The 14605-nt window shown below is 39.6% G+C and overlaps 1 pseudogene; it reads left to right on the top strand.

Moving 5' to 3' along the window:
- The first annotated feature begins 2756 nt into the window (after positions 1 to 2756).
- Positions 2757 to 4242, top strand: LOC125506512 (annotated as a pseudogene).
- The last annotated feature ends 10363 nt before the right edge of the window (positions 4243 to 14605 follow it).

The following is a 14605-nucleotide window of genomic DNA, read 5'->3' as shown; positions in this document are numbered from 1 at the left end:
AATCTAACATAAATTTAGATCCGGCTGGTCACAAACAATTGAGATAAGTAACTTTATTTATTTTAAAATTAAAAAACTTGTGTAATTTGAGATGGTCATAGTATTCTTTTCTTTTCCTTTTCTACTCCCTCCGTTCCATAATGTAAGACGCTTTTTGACACTAGTGTAGTGTCAAAAAGCTCCCCCTTCCAATAAAGATAGATCGATGATAAATGGATGAGATTTAGATTGTTCTCCTATCTAGTATTATGCCTTCTGGAAAAAGAGATGCTTCTGCTTTCTGGACAAAAGAGATGCTTCTCCTTCCATGTTCGAGTTGCCGAGGATATGTAAGGAGGATAACTCTTCTTTGGCTGATGGGACATCTGATAATCAAATCTGATACTTTGCAGAGCAGCATTGATAAAGATTTGCAGCAGTTCCTTTCTTCCTGGAGATATTCATTCTGATCACTTGGGTCATATGGACGACCAGGAATGACTTCATATTTCAAAGGATTCAGGCGAACGTCTACAGGTGTATGAAGAAATTCAAGGAAGAACTCAATGTACTTGTTCATACAGCGAAGAGGAAGAATTATTTCCAGCTTCCTGCCGGGGGTGCAGCATTCCACTATCTCATTCTTTTCCTTTAGTAGGATAAATTACACCCCCATCTGAAGAAATTACACACAACCAACTACACTTATTTTGAAAATTATAAAGCCCACGAGGAGAAATTACAGCCCCCTTTTCTTCCTTGTACTTAACTTATTTTGGTATACTTATAAGTATACGTATTATCAGAAATCATTATTTTCCGTAAAAAAACCCAGATATTTTGCCTGTACAGAACCACTACAACCCAGAAGGGCATGTACACAAGTCAAATGGCATTTTGTCGATTGGGCTTCTAGTTCTGTAGACTTTTTGCTAACATTCATTTAGTGGCCGTGTTTGCTGTGAAAGAGGTAGCATACTAGCATATGAACATAAGTACTAGAGATGACACTTAAAAAGATAACCGTTTTTGATATCTCAAAACTAGGCGACATTGAGGACAGCCTCGAGTAAAGCCTTCTAAGGTATATATTCATATTTTACCCCCCATGTGAAGAAGGAACAAATGGATTCTACTTTGCTATCGCAGAGCGGTAGATAGAATACTTATCATTGAGTGAGCAAAGTCGCAGCCAACTTTCGAATCTACAGCTGTAAAACTTTAACCTACATATATGCCATATCAATAATATCCGTAGGTAGTTTGGACAATGTAGTTAAGTCACGTATTGGTACTAGAGATGCAAGTGGACTGACCCACCAAAGCAGATTGTGTGGACATATGTTCATATGAACCCCTTTGTGACTTCGTCCACTCGTGGGTTTCGAAAAGTTCTTTCAGAACCCATAGAACTACGAAGTGTAGAACTACTAAGTGTTCATTTAAGGGCATATTAAAAAGTGCATGAAGAGGAGTAATCAATGTGTATTATACCCAAAAACGAACTATTGAGTTCTATAACAAACAAAATTATGTTCTCATCGTTTGTCTTTGTACTGTAATGTAACATAATTTTACTCAAATTTGTGTGTACGTATCCAAATCAGAATATGTTGAGTGTGCAAACTCACGAAGTGGTGCACTTGGACATGGATTAATATTTTCTTGTCTAATAATTAGTGGATTACTCTTACTTATTTGACACTCTACTTTCTGAACATATAAGAAATAACTGGATGGGTTGTTGGGTTGGCCCAATCAGCCCAAACTTGCATCTTTGTGCATGGATAGGCTCTTATAGAGCACTACCCAAAAATTTACTAAAACACATGGTAGACTGGTGCTTTGTTTAAAATCAAGCCAACAACACAGGAGCAAATAGCGTTGTAATATTTTATACACTTATACAACATGTTAAATAATAGAAGTAATACAGTGATGAGACAGATCAAGTTAGTCTTTGCTTAAATTTGCACACAACCTAACTCACTTTTTTAGTGGCAATAGAAGAGTGATGGCCATGTTCCATTCCAACATAGAGCATCGCTGCAACTTGAGGCCCCCTTTGAAGCAATTCACCTTATAAAATGATGTTAATCAGTTAATGTGGCCAGGCTCCTGCCGAGGGCGATTAAGTGGATGCAGTCAATATGGTTCCTATCCCTACTAGTCCATTCCTGCAATCCCTGAATTTGAATAAAATAATAACCCTATCATATAAGGAAGATGAGTTTTCAGAAGGGGTAAAATCTGTTGACACTATGTAAATGCATTAAATGCCAGCAATATCAGCAGATGTCTTAGAAATTGCAAGAAAAAAATACTTAACATCACTAGAAATATGCAGTTAATGAGAACCCAAACACGTTAGGTACACGTATATGTCCAGTGCCACTACATCATTAGGTTCAGAAATATGGTACTTATTGTTTCCAAACAGATTGTGTCCAAAGGAACAGCTGGTTGAGCCAAGATTACCCACAGTTTGCAGGTTTGTTCCAGTACAGCGCAGCAGTGCTAATAGGATGGCTTAAGCATGAACGTCGAAATATCAACAGCCTGAGAGCCTGACAACTCCATAAAGCTCAGGATCTAATCGACAAATATCAAGGACGTCGTGTATATACGGGTGACGCATGGCATGACACAAGTATCAAAACTTTATAAAGTTGAATGAGACAATCCTCATCGCGCACTATAAAACTAGTTCATGCACAGACACAATTTCTTCAGGGCCATGGAGAGGTAGGTTAACAGAATAACAGAAAAGGGTCCAGTATATGTCGGCAGTGGATCCCTTGGTTGCGGCTCATGTTATACATGATGTGTTGGATCCATTTACATCAACTGTTCCACTCACAATAGGATACAACAATAGGCTAGTTCGGCCAGGTGCGGAGCTAAAACCATCTGCAGTTGTAAGCAAGCCGCGAGTTGATATTGGTGGCAATGACATGAGAGTTCTCTACACCCTGGTAAACTTCTAACTGGAGTAGTTGGCAGTATACACCCATTCTTCGGCTATCTAACTCTTTCACATGGTTTATTACAATTAGTGTGAAGAATTTCGTGGAAACAAAAGGTCTTGCAGGTGAATAATTTACTCTTAGCATACTCAAACACCATAATTATATGTTAACTTGGTTGAATTTCTCTTTCAATTGAAAAGATGTTGGTGGATCCAGATGCCCCAAGCCCAAGTCACCCATCTCTAAGGGAGTACTTGCACTCGTAAACTAAACGCGACATGTTCTTATTCTTGTCAATATGACCCCCTACCCATTTCTTTCCTGCCCCACATTTTTTGTATGTGTTTCTATTTAATTTTATCTCATTTTCATATATCTCCACTCGTACGTAGGATGGTGGCAGACATCCCTGTAACAACTGGTGTCAGCTTTGGTACGATGTTCCTCATAACAATTTGTGCCTATTGATTTTGCGGGTTTAGCTGAATTTGTGCATGTGGAAATTATCACTTGTTAAGTTCTTTGCCTAACATTCACAACAACAACAACAACAACAACAACAACAACAACAACAACAACAAAGATTTTTTTTTTGCCTCAAACCTGTTGCCTACCATAGAATTAACAGATAGGGCTATCACTTAAATCAGGTAAAAGTTATTTCAAAGTTGGCTCATCATTAACAATTGGATATCTTAATACTAGAAAAATAATATCTATCAACGTGTAAAATGACATGCACGTGTTTTAAAGATTTTGGAAATCATTAAGACAAGTCCATTGTACAGCCTAAAATACAGGGAGATCCTAAAATAGTGGCATACTTCAGAAACACCTTTTCCGATCTAGCTTGAAAAATGATCTTATATTGTGGGACGGAGGGGGTATCATTTATACTTGATTTATTTTTCACATGCACAAAACCAAACTTGCGAAATGAATTATCATAATTCAACAATATAGATACGTGTGACTAGATGTCTCCACCCAGTTGAATTACTCTTTAAATTCTTAAGTGGTTAAAGACTAATTAATGCCATGGTGCTCTTGCAGGCCAAGAGCTTGTAGTTTATGAAAGACCGGAGCCAAGATCCGGCATCACCGAATGGTATTTGTGCTGTTCCAGCAACTAGGTAGGGGGACGGTTTTTGCACCGGACATGCGGCACAACTTCAGCTCCAGGAACTTCGCACGCCAGTACCACCTCAACATTGCGGCTGCCACATATTTCAACTGTCAAAGGGAAGGTGGATCGGGCGGAAGAAGGTTTAGGCCAGAAAGTTCTCAAGGGTAGTAGAGACTAGACACTACGGAGTACAGACGTGGTGTTGCATCACAATATAGGATGCTCTGTATCATCCATATATGCAGGGTATGTATCTTCACTACATTATCTACAAAAGACTATGTATCTTCAGCTATGACGAGGATGATGGAATATACGTCGGTTATTACTAGCAAAAGAGCCCGTGCGTTGCAACGGGAGAGAAAACATAACACACGCTCTTAACTTAACAACCATCACTCAAGACCATAATAGGTCCATCTCCTTTATTTTTGCGAGGCATCATATTTGTGTTGCCGCTTATCCTCCTTCTCACCCTCGCCGGCGATGGTCTCGGTGTTCACATAAAACAACAAAAAAACGTGTGTTGAATATGGTTAATCCTAAGACGCCTCTCTCTCCCTCTCCCTCTCTCTCTCTCTCGCTTTCTCTCTCTCTCTCGCTTGTGTAGTTATCGATGTTTTCTTTTCCATATATGGTTATAGTGGGGTGTTTATTTGCAACCCGGATCGCCGCCGGTATGAAAAAAACGAATCTTGCGCTATAAATTATAAGTTTGCTTCCATAACAATATCTTAAAAATATTTAATAGGTAAAATTAATATCATATTTAGATTCCACACATTTTTCTAATAAAATTTCATATATAATATGTTAAAATCAAAGTTACGGTTTAAAAGATACAGATAATTTAGTAAATCATTTGGTTTGGCTCAAATATATTCCAAAATAATATTTAAAAATACTTAACAGATGAAAATAATCTTATATTCATATTCTACATATTTTTCTAATCAAATTTCATATATAACATGTTCAAATCGGAGGTAAGGTTTAAAAGATATGCATGATTTTAAAAAGCATTTGTTTGACTTAAATATGATCCGTGGATGAATTACCTAAAACATCAGGGGGGTTTTCAAAAAATGTAAATAACGATTCGGATGAGACTTAAATCCGGACGGCGGGTTGATTTCAAGAAAAGACAGGGATTTTGTGTAAAATACGAAAATAACGATTCGTTTTAATTTAAAACAGGATTGCGGGTTGAATTTTCTGAAATAGAGGGACTTTTCTGAAAGATGCCATGACGGACGAAAGAAACCCAATTTGCTTTATTATTAGATAAAGATTTAATAATGCAAAGTATTAGCAATGTTTGTTAATCTCAATTCAATGCTAGTTCTAAGCACCTGCTCTGCATTTAAACATAGTCTCTATCAACACATTATCTACAAAAACTATGTATCTTCAGCTATGACGAGCTTGATGGAATATACGTCGATTATTATTTAATCATGCAAAGTATTCACAGTGTTTGCTAATCTCAAATCACTGCTAGTTCTAAGCACCTGCTCTGCATTTAAACAGGTTGTGCTGAATAAAATCAACACGATCTAAATCATCAAAAATATTTTCGATAGCAAACCCAAGATTTGTTTAGATGGAAGGTCTTATCGACGGATCGACAAATTTTGCATCGCAAGTCCCAGAAGTGGCAAGGTAATTAAACGCAAGGTAGGTCAAATATTTATGCCGGTCAGCTTGCCCGTGGACCCCGACGACGATTTTACTGGCTCCGATTACGACACGATGCCGGACCCTGCGCCGGTGCGTGCCGGCCTATGACGCAGGTCTCATGGAGCAGGAGCAGGCACACTATGACGTCGTCAAGGCGGAGGAGGAGCAACCTGCGCCGGCTCCTATGTCGGCATTTTGGCAAGCGTACAAGGAGCAGAGGTACAACATGTTCCTCCTCATGAGGGTCAAATCTACGGCGAGTGCGCAAGCGAGGCAGCCGTGCCTGCCATGGCCAGGCGAACCCGGACTTCGTTGCGTAGCAGCATGCACTATACGAGGCCACGCGCACACAAGGCGTCGCTCGTAAAGCAGAGCCGGCGCGGCCAGACATGGACGTGGCCGCACACGCGCTGGCAGCGCGGATGATGTTGGAAATATGAGCAAATTACTACAAGATTTAATCCTAATAAATAAAAGATAAATCATGATATCAATAGCAGAGATCAAACTAATCATGCGAACTAGAATAATAGATGAACGGATCACATCTAGGGCAAATACTAGAAACATAAATTCTACCACGATCTCGAACAGGAAGGATAGAATCACATACGATGCAGCGGGAGCAGCACCGCCGGTGTTGACGTTGTCGCCTATGTCGTCGAGGATGAGGTTGCCTAGGTCGGGGAAGAAGTCATCGTTCCCGAAGTCGTCGCTGCCAGCAGTCGCGCTAGTGCGCTCCCCAAAAACATGATCGCCCCTCTCCCGTACAGGATCACGAGAGGCGGGTTTCCGGAGGCCTGTTGTCCCTTCTCGCGGTGCACGCTGAAAGGAAGGATGAAGAAGACTTGCTTGGCGGCACGATGATCCAGAACGGTGGTGCGAAACCATACATTGCGGCAGCGGCTAGAGTAGACGTCTGACTGACTGTATAGTGCGGGCCGGGTAGGTCGTGGGAGTAAACCCCACATACGAGTCGTGATCCAAAAGAATCGGAAACGGTTCAGTAATTAACGCGTATGTTAATTATTAATTAATGACACGCTAATTTTTTCCGAGCAGCAAAAATATAGACAACGTGCATAGCTCTGTCCTCGGTTCGGCTCAATCCCGCAACCCGCGGCGTGTCATGACGAGGCGTAGCGTGGCGAGGCGAGCGAGGAGGAGCAAGCGTGTAGGTCTCTGATAACCCACAAGTATAGGGGATCGCAACAGTTTTCGAGGGTAGAGTATTCAACCCAAATTTATTGATTCGACACAAAGGGGGGCCAAAGAATATTCTCAAGTATTAACAGTTGAGTTGTCAATTCAACCGCACCTGAAAGACTTAATATCTACAGCAAAGTATTTAATAGCAAAGTAATATGATAGTAGCGGTAACAGTAGCAAAAATAACAATAGCAGTTTTATAGCAAGCGTAACAGTGGCAACGATAAAGTAACTAAGCGGAGATCAATATGTGAAAAGCTCATAGGCAATGGATCAGTGATGGATAATTATGTTGGATGTGATTCCTCATGCAACGGTTATAACATAGGGTGACACGGAACTAGCTCCAGTTCATCAATGTAATATAGGCATATATTTCGAATATAGTCATACGTGCTTATGGAAAAGACTTGCATGACATCTTTTGTCCCATCCTCCCGTGGCAGCGGGGTCTTATTGGAAACTAAGGGATATTAAGGCCTCCTTTTAATGGAGTACCGGACCAAAACATTAGCATTTAGTGAATACATGAACTCCTCAAACTATGGTCATCACCGGTAAGTATCCCGATTATTGTCACTTCGGGGTTAACGGATCATAACACTTAATAGGTGACTATAGACTTGCAAGATAGGATCAAGAACTCACATATATTCATGAAAACATAATAGGTTCAGATCTGAGAGAATGGCACTCGGACCCTAGTGACAAGCATTAAGTAGAGCAAAATCATAGCAATATCAATCTCAGAACATAATGGATACTAGGGATCAAACCCTAACAAAACTAACTCAATTACATGATAAATCTCATCCAACCCATCACCGTCCAGCAAGCCTACGATGGAATTACTCACGCACGGCGGTGAGCATCATGAAATTGGTGATGGAGGAAGGTTGATGATGACTATGGTGACGGATTCCCCTCTCCGGAGCCCCGAACGGACTCCAGATCAGCCCTCCCGAGAGAGATTAGGGCTTGACGGCGGCTTCGTATCGTAAAACGCGATGAATCCTTCTCTTTGATTTTTTTCTTCCCGAACATGAATATATGGAGTTGGAGTTGAGGTTGGTGGAGCACTAGGGGGCCCACGAGGCAGGGGGTGCGCCCAGGGGGGTAGGCGCGCCCCCACCATTGTGGACAGGGTGTGGGCCCCTGGCCTTGATTCTTTCGCCTATATTTTTTATATATTCAAAAAATATTCTCCATTGATTTTTAGGTCATTCCGAGAACTTTGATTTCTGCACAAAAATAACACCATGGCAATTCTGCTGAAAATAGCGTCAGTCCGGATTAGTTCTATTAAAATCATGCAACTTAGAGTCCAAAACAAGGGCAAAAGTGTTTGGAAAAGTAGATACGTTGGAGACGTATCAACTCCCCCAAGCTTAAACCTTTGCTTGTCCTCAAGCAATTCAGTTGATAAACTGGAAGTGATAAATAAAACTTTTACAAACTCTGTTTACTCGTGTTGTTGTAAATATGTAAAGCCAACATTCAAGTTTTCAGCAAAGATTATGAACTAACCATATTCACAATAACATTTAGGTCTCATGTTTAGTCATATCAATGACATAATCAACTAGCGAGCAATAATAATAAATCTCGGATGACAAAACTTTCTCAAAACAATTATAATATGATATAATAAGATGGTATCTCGCTAGCCCTTTCTGAGACCGCAAAACATAAATACAGAGCACCCCTGAAGATTAAGGGCTGACTGGAAATTGTAATTCATGGTAAAAGAGATCCAATCAAGTCATACTCAATGTAAACCAACAATAATACATGCAAATGACAGCGGTGCTCTCTAACTGGTGCTTTTTAATAAGAGGATGATGACTCAACATAAAAGTAAATAGATAAGCCCTTCATAGAGGGAAGAAGGGATTTGTAGATGTGCCAGAGCTCGGTTTTGAAATAGAGATGAATAATATTTTGAGCGGTATACTTCCATTGTCAACATAACAACCGAGAGATCTCGATATATTCCATGCTACACACATTATAGGCGGTTCCCAAGCAGAATGGTAAAGTTTATACTCCCCCACCACCAACAAGCATCAATCCATGGCTTGCCCGAAACAACGGGTGCCTCTAACTAACAGCAATCCTGGGGAGTTTTGTTTGCAATTATTTTGATTTGATTTGAGCATGGGACTGGGCATCCCGGTGACCATCCATTTTCTCGTGAGTGAGGAGTGGAGTCCACTGCTCTTGAGAATAACCCGTCTAGCATGGAAGATACAAACAACCCTAGTTGATACATGAGCTATTCGAGTATACAAAACAGAATTTTTATTTGAAGATTTAGAGTTTGGCACATACAAATTTACTTGGAAAGGCAGGTACATACCGCATATAGGAAGGTATGGTGGACTCATATGGAATAACTTTGGAGTTTATGGAATTGGATGCACAAGCAGTATTCCCGCTTAGTACAAGTGAAGGCTATAAAGAGACTGGGAAGCAACCAGCTAAAGAGTGACAACAATCATGAACATGCATTAAAATTAATCAATACCGAATGCAAGCATGAGTAGGATATAATTCACCATGAACATAAATATCATGGAGGCTATGTTGATTTTGTTTCAACTACATGCATGAACATGTGCCAAGTCAAGCCACTCGAATCATTCAAAGGAGGATACCACCCTATCATACCACATCACAACCATTTTAATAGCATGTTGGCACGCAAGGTAAACCATTATAAACTCCTAGCAAATTAAGCATGGCATAAGCAACTATAATCTCTAATTGTCATTGCAAACATGTTTCATTCATAATAGGCTGAATCAGGAACGATGAACTAATCATATTTACAGAAACAAGAGAGGTCGAGTTCGTACCAGCTTTTCTCATTTCAACCAGTTCATCATTTATCGTCATTATTGCCTTTCACTTGCACAACTGAATAGTGTGGATAATAATAATAGTGCACGTGCATTGGACTAAGCTAGAATCTGCAAGCATTCAATACATGGGATAAGACAATTTAATATGGGCTCTTTGTTAGATCAACAATATATAATGCATATGAGAGCCACTCAATATTTTCATTATGTTCTTCTCCTCTCGACCCCCAAAGAAAATAAAAGAAACAAAACTATTTACACGGGAAAGCTCCCAACAATAAGAAGAAGAACGAGAAATCTTTTTGGGTTTTATTTTTAATTACTACTACTACAAGCATGGAAAGTAAACTAGCTAAAAGCTACAACTATTTTTTTGTTTTTCTTAAGGTTTTTCAAACACACAAGAAGAATGCTAGAAAAGAAAATAAACTAGCATGGATAATACAATGAAAAATTATGAGCACCGACAACTGGCATGAGTGTGTGAACATGAATGTAATGTCGGTGAGAGATACATACTCCCCCAAGCTTAGGCTTTTGGCCTAAGTTGGTCTATGCCCATGGATCAAAGCTGCCATCTCCGGTGTACTGAGGAGGATCCTCAGGGTGCCACTGATTGGCGATCTCCTCCAGATCCCACTGATAAACAGACTGATGGTGAGGATCAAGTGGTGGCTCCGGCTCTGGAGCTGATGTCAGGCTCTGGTATGCCTGAATGGCCTCCGGCAAAACAAGGTACGTGTCTGAAAATATGTTGAACAAAGATGGAGCAGACAAGGTAATAGTCTCAAAGTAATTCTTATCAAATATCAGTCTATAGTTAAGCATCTTCTTCTTATTCTTAATAATAAAACCATGTGCTACCATACCCTTATAATCTAGAAAAATATGAGGCAACAACTTTTCCTCTTTCTCATAATGCCTAATAGGTATGTTAAAGTGTGCAGCAAGGCGCGAGGCGAAGATGCCTCCTAAGACGGGACCCTTTGTACGGTTCAGATTTAACCGTTTAGCAACAATAGCGCCTAAACTAAAAGTGGTATCACGAAACAAAGCATGGCACAAAATAACAATATCAGGGGCACTAAGATTTCCACTGTTCCCGTGACCAATTAAGAATCTACTAGCAAATATTGCGAAGTAACATAGGACAGGAAAATGTATGCTAGTAATTCTTGCATCGGAAACCTTCCTCGTTTCTCCTACAGCAATCATATCAATAAATCCTTCCACATCATTACGATGTGGTTCCTCTATGCTACCCTCAAAGGGTATCCTACAAACCCGGTAAAAATCATAAAGTGATATCTCCTTATTATCATCATATAAATAAAATTCCACCAAAGGTGGCAATCTCCTAGCATGGAAATGAAAAATTTGCACAAAAATATTGGTGAGTAGGAGATACTGTTCACGCCGGTCGTGGAGGAAGTCGGTGAGGCCTGCATTCTCAGCCAAATAATAAAAATCTTCATAAATCCCAGTTTCTCGCAAGAACTCATCACAAGGCCATTCACACGGCCGAACCTCCGCAGTATGAGGGAGATTATACTTGGGCTTCTTATTCTCTTCACTTTGTTTATCATTCGAACTTCGGCTCAACGAGCCCCTCAAAAATATCTTCATCTTTTTCTGAAAATTTCTGAAATTTTTAGTAACTTAAAATAAAAGTGAACCAAACTCAACATAATTGATAGCAACTACTCCTACAAGTGTCTAGAGGTAATATCATGCATTAGAACTACTTTTGACCACATAAATTTGACATGCAAGCTCAAGAACAGGGTCACCTAAGCAGCAAAATTTTTTAATAAATAAAGCACTAGAACAAAAACTAATTGGACCATTGGATGAGTCACATACCGAAGAACAATCCCTCAAAGCAGTTTTGTGAATGGAGCTTTGAGCAAGGAGATCGAAAATGGCAGCAAGATGAGCTAGAACACGGGTTTGAGCTGGTGGGTGATTTTTTCTGGAGGAATACGAAGTGTGTGGGTGCAAGAATAAGTGGAGGGGACCCACGTGGGGTCCACGAGGCAGGGGGCGCGCTCAGGGGGGTAGGGCGCGCCCTCCACCCTCATGGGCACACGGTGGGTCCCCCTGATGTGTTCTCAGTGCCAATAATTCTTAAATATTATAGAAAAAATCATATTAAATTTTTAGGGCATTTGGAGAACTTTTATTTTTGGGGTATTTTTTATTGCAAGGATAATTCAGAAAACAGACAGAAAATACTATTTTTGCTTTACTTAAACTAAATAAGAGAAAATAAAAAGAGGGTACAGAAGGTTGTGCTTTCTAACTTCATCCATCTCATGCTCATCAAAAGGAATACACTAACAAGGTTGATCAAGTCTTGTTAACAAACTCATTCCGAATCGCATGAAACCAGAGAAATTTCGAATAACACTAGGTTACCTCAACTGGGATATGCACATCCCCAATAATAAGAATATCATATTTCTTCTTGACAGTAGGAAGAGGAAATTCAAAACCTCCAATAGTAATTGTTGGAATTTTTCCAATAGAATTGATAATGTGGACTTGAGGTTGTTTCCTCGGGAAGTGTACCGTATGCTCATTACCATTAACATGAAAAGTGACATTGCCTTTGTTGCAATCAATAACAGCCCCTGCAGTATTCAAAAAGGGTCTTCCAAAAATAATGGACATACTATCGTCCTCGGGAATATCGAGAACAACAAAGTCCGTTAGAATAATAACGTTTTCAACCACAATAGGCACATCCTCACAAATACCGACAGGTATAACTGTTGATCTATCAACCATTTGCAAAGATATTTCAGTAGGTGTAAACTTATTCAAATCAAGTCTACGATATAAAGATAGAGGCATAACACTAACACCGGCTCCGAGATCACATAAAGCAGTTTTAACATAGTTTCTCTTAATGGAGCATGGTATAGTTGGTACTCCTGGATCTCCTAGTTTCTTTGGTATTCCACCCTTAAAAGTCTAATTAGCAAGCATGGTGGAAATTTCAGCTTCCCGTATCTTTCTTTTATTTGTAACAATATCCTTCATGTACTTAGCATAAGGATTCATTTTAAGCATATCAGTCAAACGCATATGCAAAAAGATAAGTCTAATCATTTCAGCGAAGTGCTCAAAATCCTCATCATCCTTTTTATTGGATGGTTTAGGTGGAAAAGACATGGGTTTCTGAACCCATGGTTCTCTTTCTTTACCGTGCTTCCTAGCAACGAAGTCTCTCTTATCATAACGTTGATTCTTTGATTGTGGGTTATCAAGATCAATAGCAGGTTTAATCTCTACATCATTGTTATTACTAGGTTGAGCATCGACATGGACATCATCATTAATATTATAACTAGATTTATGTTCATTACCGGATTGTGTTTCAGCATCATAAATAGAAATATCATTGGGGTTCTTAGGTGTGTCAACCACAGGTTCACTAGAAGCATGCAAAGTCCTATCATCTTTCTTTCTCTTCTTCTTAGAAGAACTAGGTGCATCAACATTAGTTCTCTGAGAATCTTGCTCAATTCTCTTAGGGTGGCCTTCAAGATACAAAGGTTCCTGAGTCATTTTACCCCCTCTAGTCATAGCTCTAACAACATTATCATTTTTCTTATTATTTAATTCATTGAGCAAATCATTTTGAGCTTTAAGAACTTGTTCTACTTGAGTGGTAACCATAGAAGCATGTTAACTAATAAGTTTAAGTTCACCTTTAACTCTAGACATATAATCACTCAAGTGTTCAATCATATAACCATTACGTTTCAATTGTCTACCAACATAAGCATTGAAGTTTTCTTGTTTAACAATAAAATTATCAAACTCATCTAAGCATTGGCTAGCAGACTTATTACGAGGAATATCACCTTCATCAAATCTATAGAGAGAATTTACCTTTACTCCCTGTGCCGGGTTATTGATGTCTACTACACAACCTTCTCCCCAAACAAGCCCCTCAGAGGATTACTTTCCATAGTAACAAGTGACAGTAAATTTCAGCACACTATATAAATTTTCCTTACCAAATTCCACGTACCAAAGGCGCTTCACTCCCCGGCAATGGCGCCAGAAAAGAGTCTTGATGACCCACAAGTATAGGGGATCTATCGTAGTCCTTTCGATAAGTAAGAGTGTCGAACCCAACGAGGAGCAGAAGGAAATGATAAGCGGTTTCCAGCAAGGTATTATCTGCAAGTACTGAAATAAGTGGTAACAAATAGTTTTGTGATAGGATCATTTGTAATGAGCAACAAGTAACAAAAGTAAATAAAGTGCAGCAAGGTGGCCCAATCCTTTTTGTAGCAAAGGACAAGCCTAGACAAACTCTTATATAGAGAAAAGCGCTCTAGAGGACACATAGGAATATCGTCAAGCTAGTTTTCATCGCGTTCATATGATTCGCGTTCGGTACTTTGATAATTTGGTATGTGGGTGGACCAGTGCTTGGGTACTGTCCTTACTTGGACAAGCATCCCACTTATGATTAACCTCTATTGCAAGCATCTGCAACTACAACAAAAGTATTAAGGTAAACCTAACCATAGCATGAAACATATGGATCCAAATCAGCCCCTTACGAAGCAACGCATAAACTAGGGTTTAGGCTTCTGTCACTCTAGCAACCCATCATCTACTTATTACTTCCCAATGCCTTCCTATAGGTCCAAATAATGGTGAAGTGTTATGTAGTCGACGTTCACATAACACCACTAGAGGAGAGACAACATACATCTCATCAAAATATCGAACGAATACCAAATTCACATGACTAC

Source organism: Triticum urartu, chromosome 5 (genome assembly GCF_003073215.2).
Source record: "Triticum urartu cultivar G1812 chromosome 5, Tu2.1, whole genome shotgun sequence".
In the NCBI taxonomy this organism is placed as follows: Eukaryota; Viridiplantae; Streptophyta; class Magnoliopsida; order Poales; family Poaceae; genus Triticum; species Triticum urartu.
Note: the sequence above shows the minus strand (reverse complement) of the source record. Positions and strands in the feature narration are given on the sequence as shown.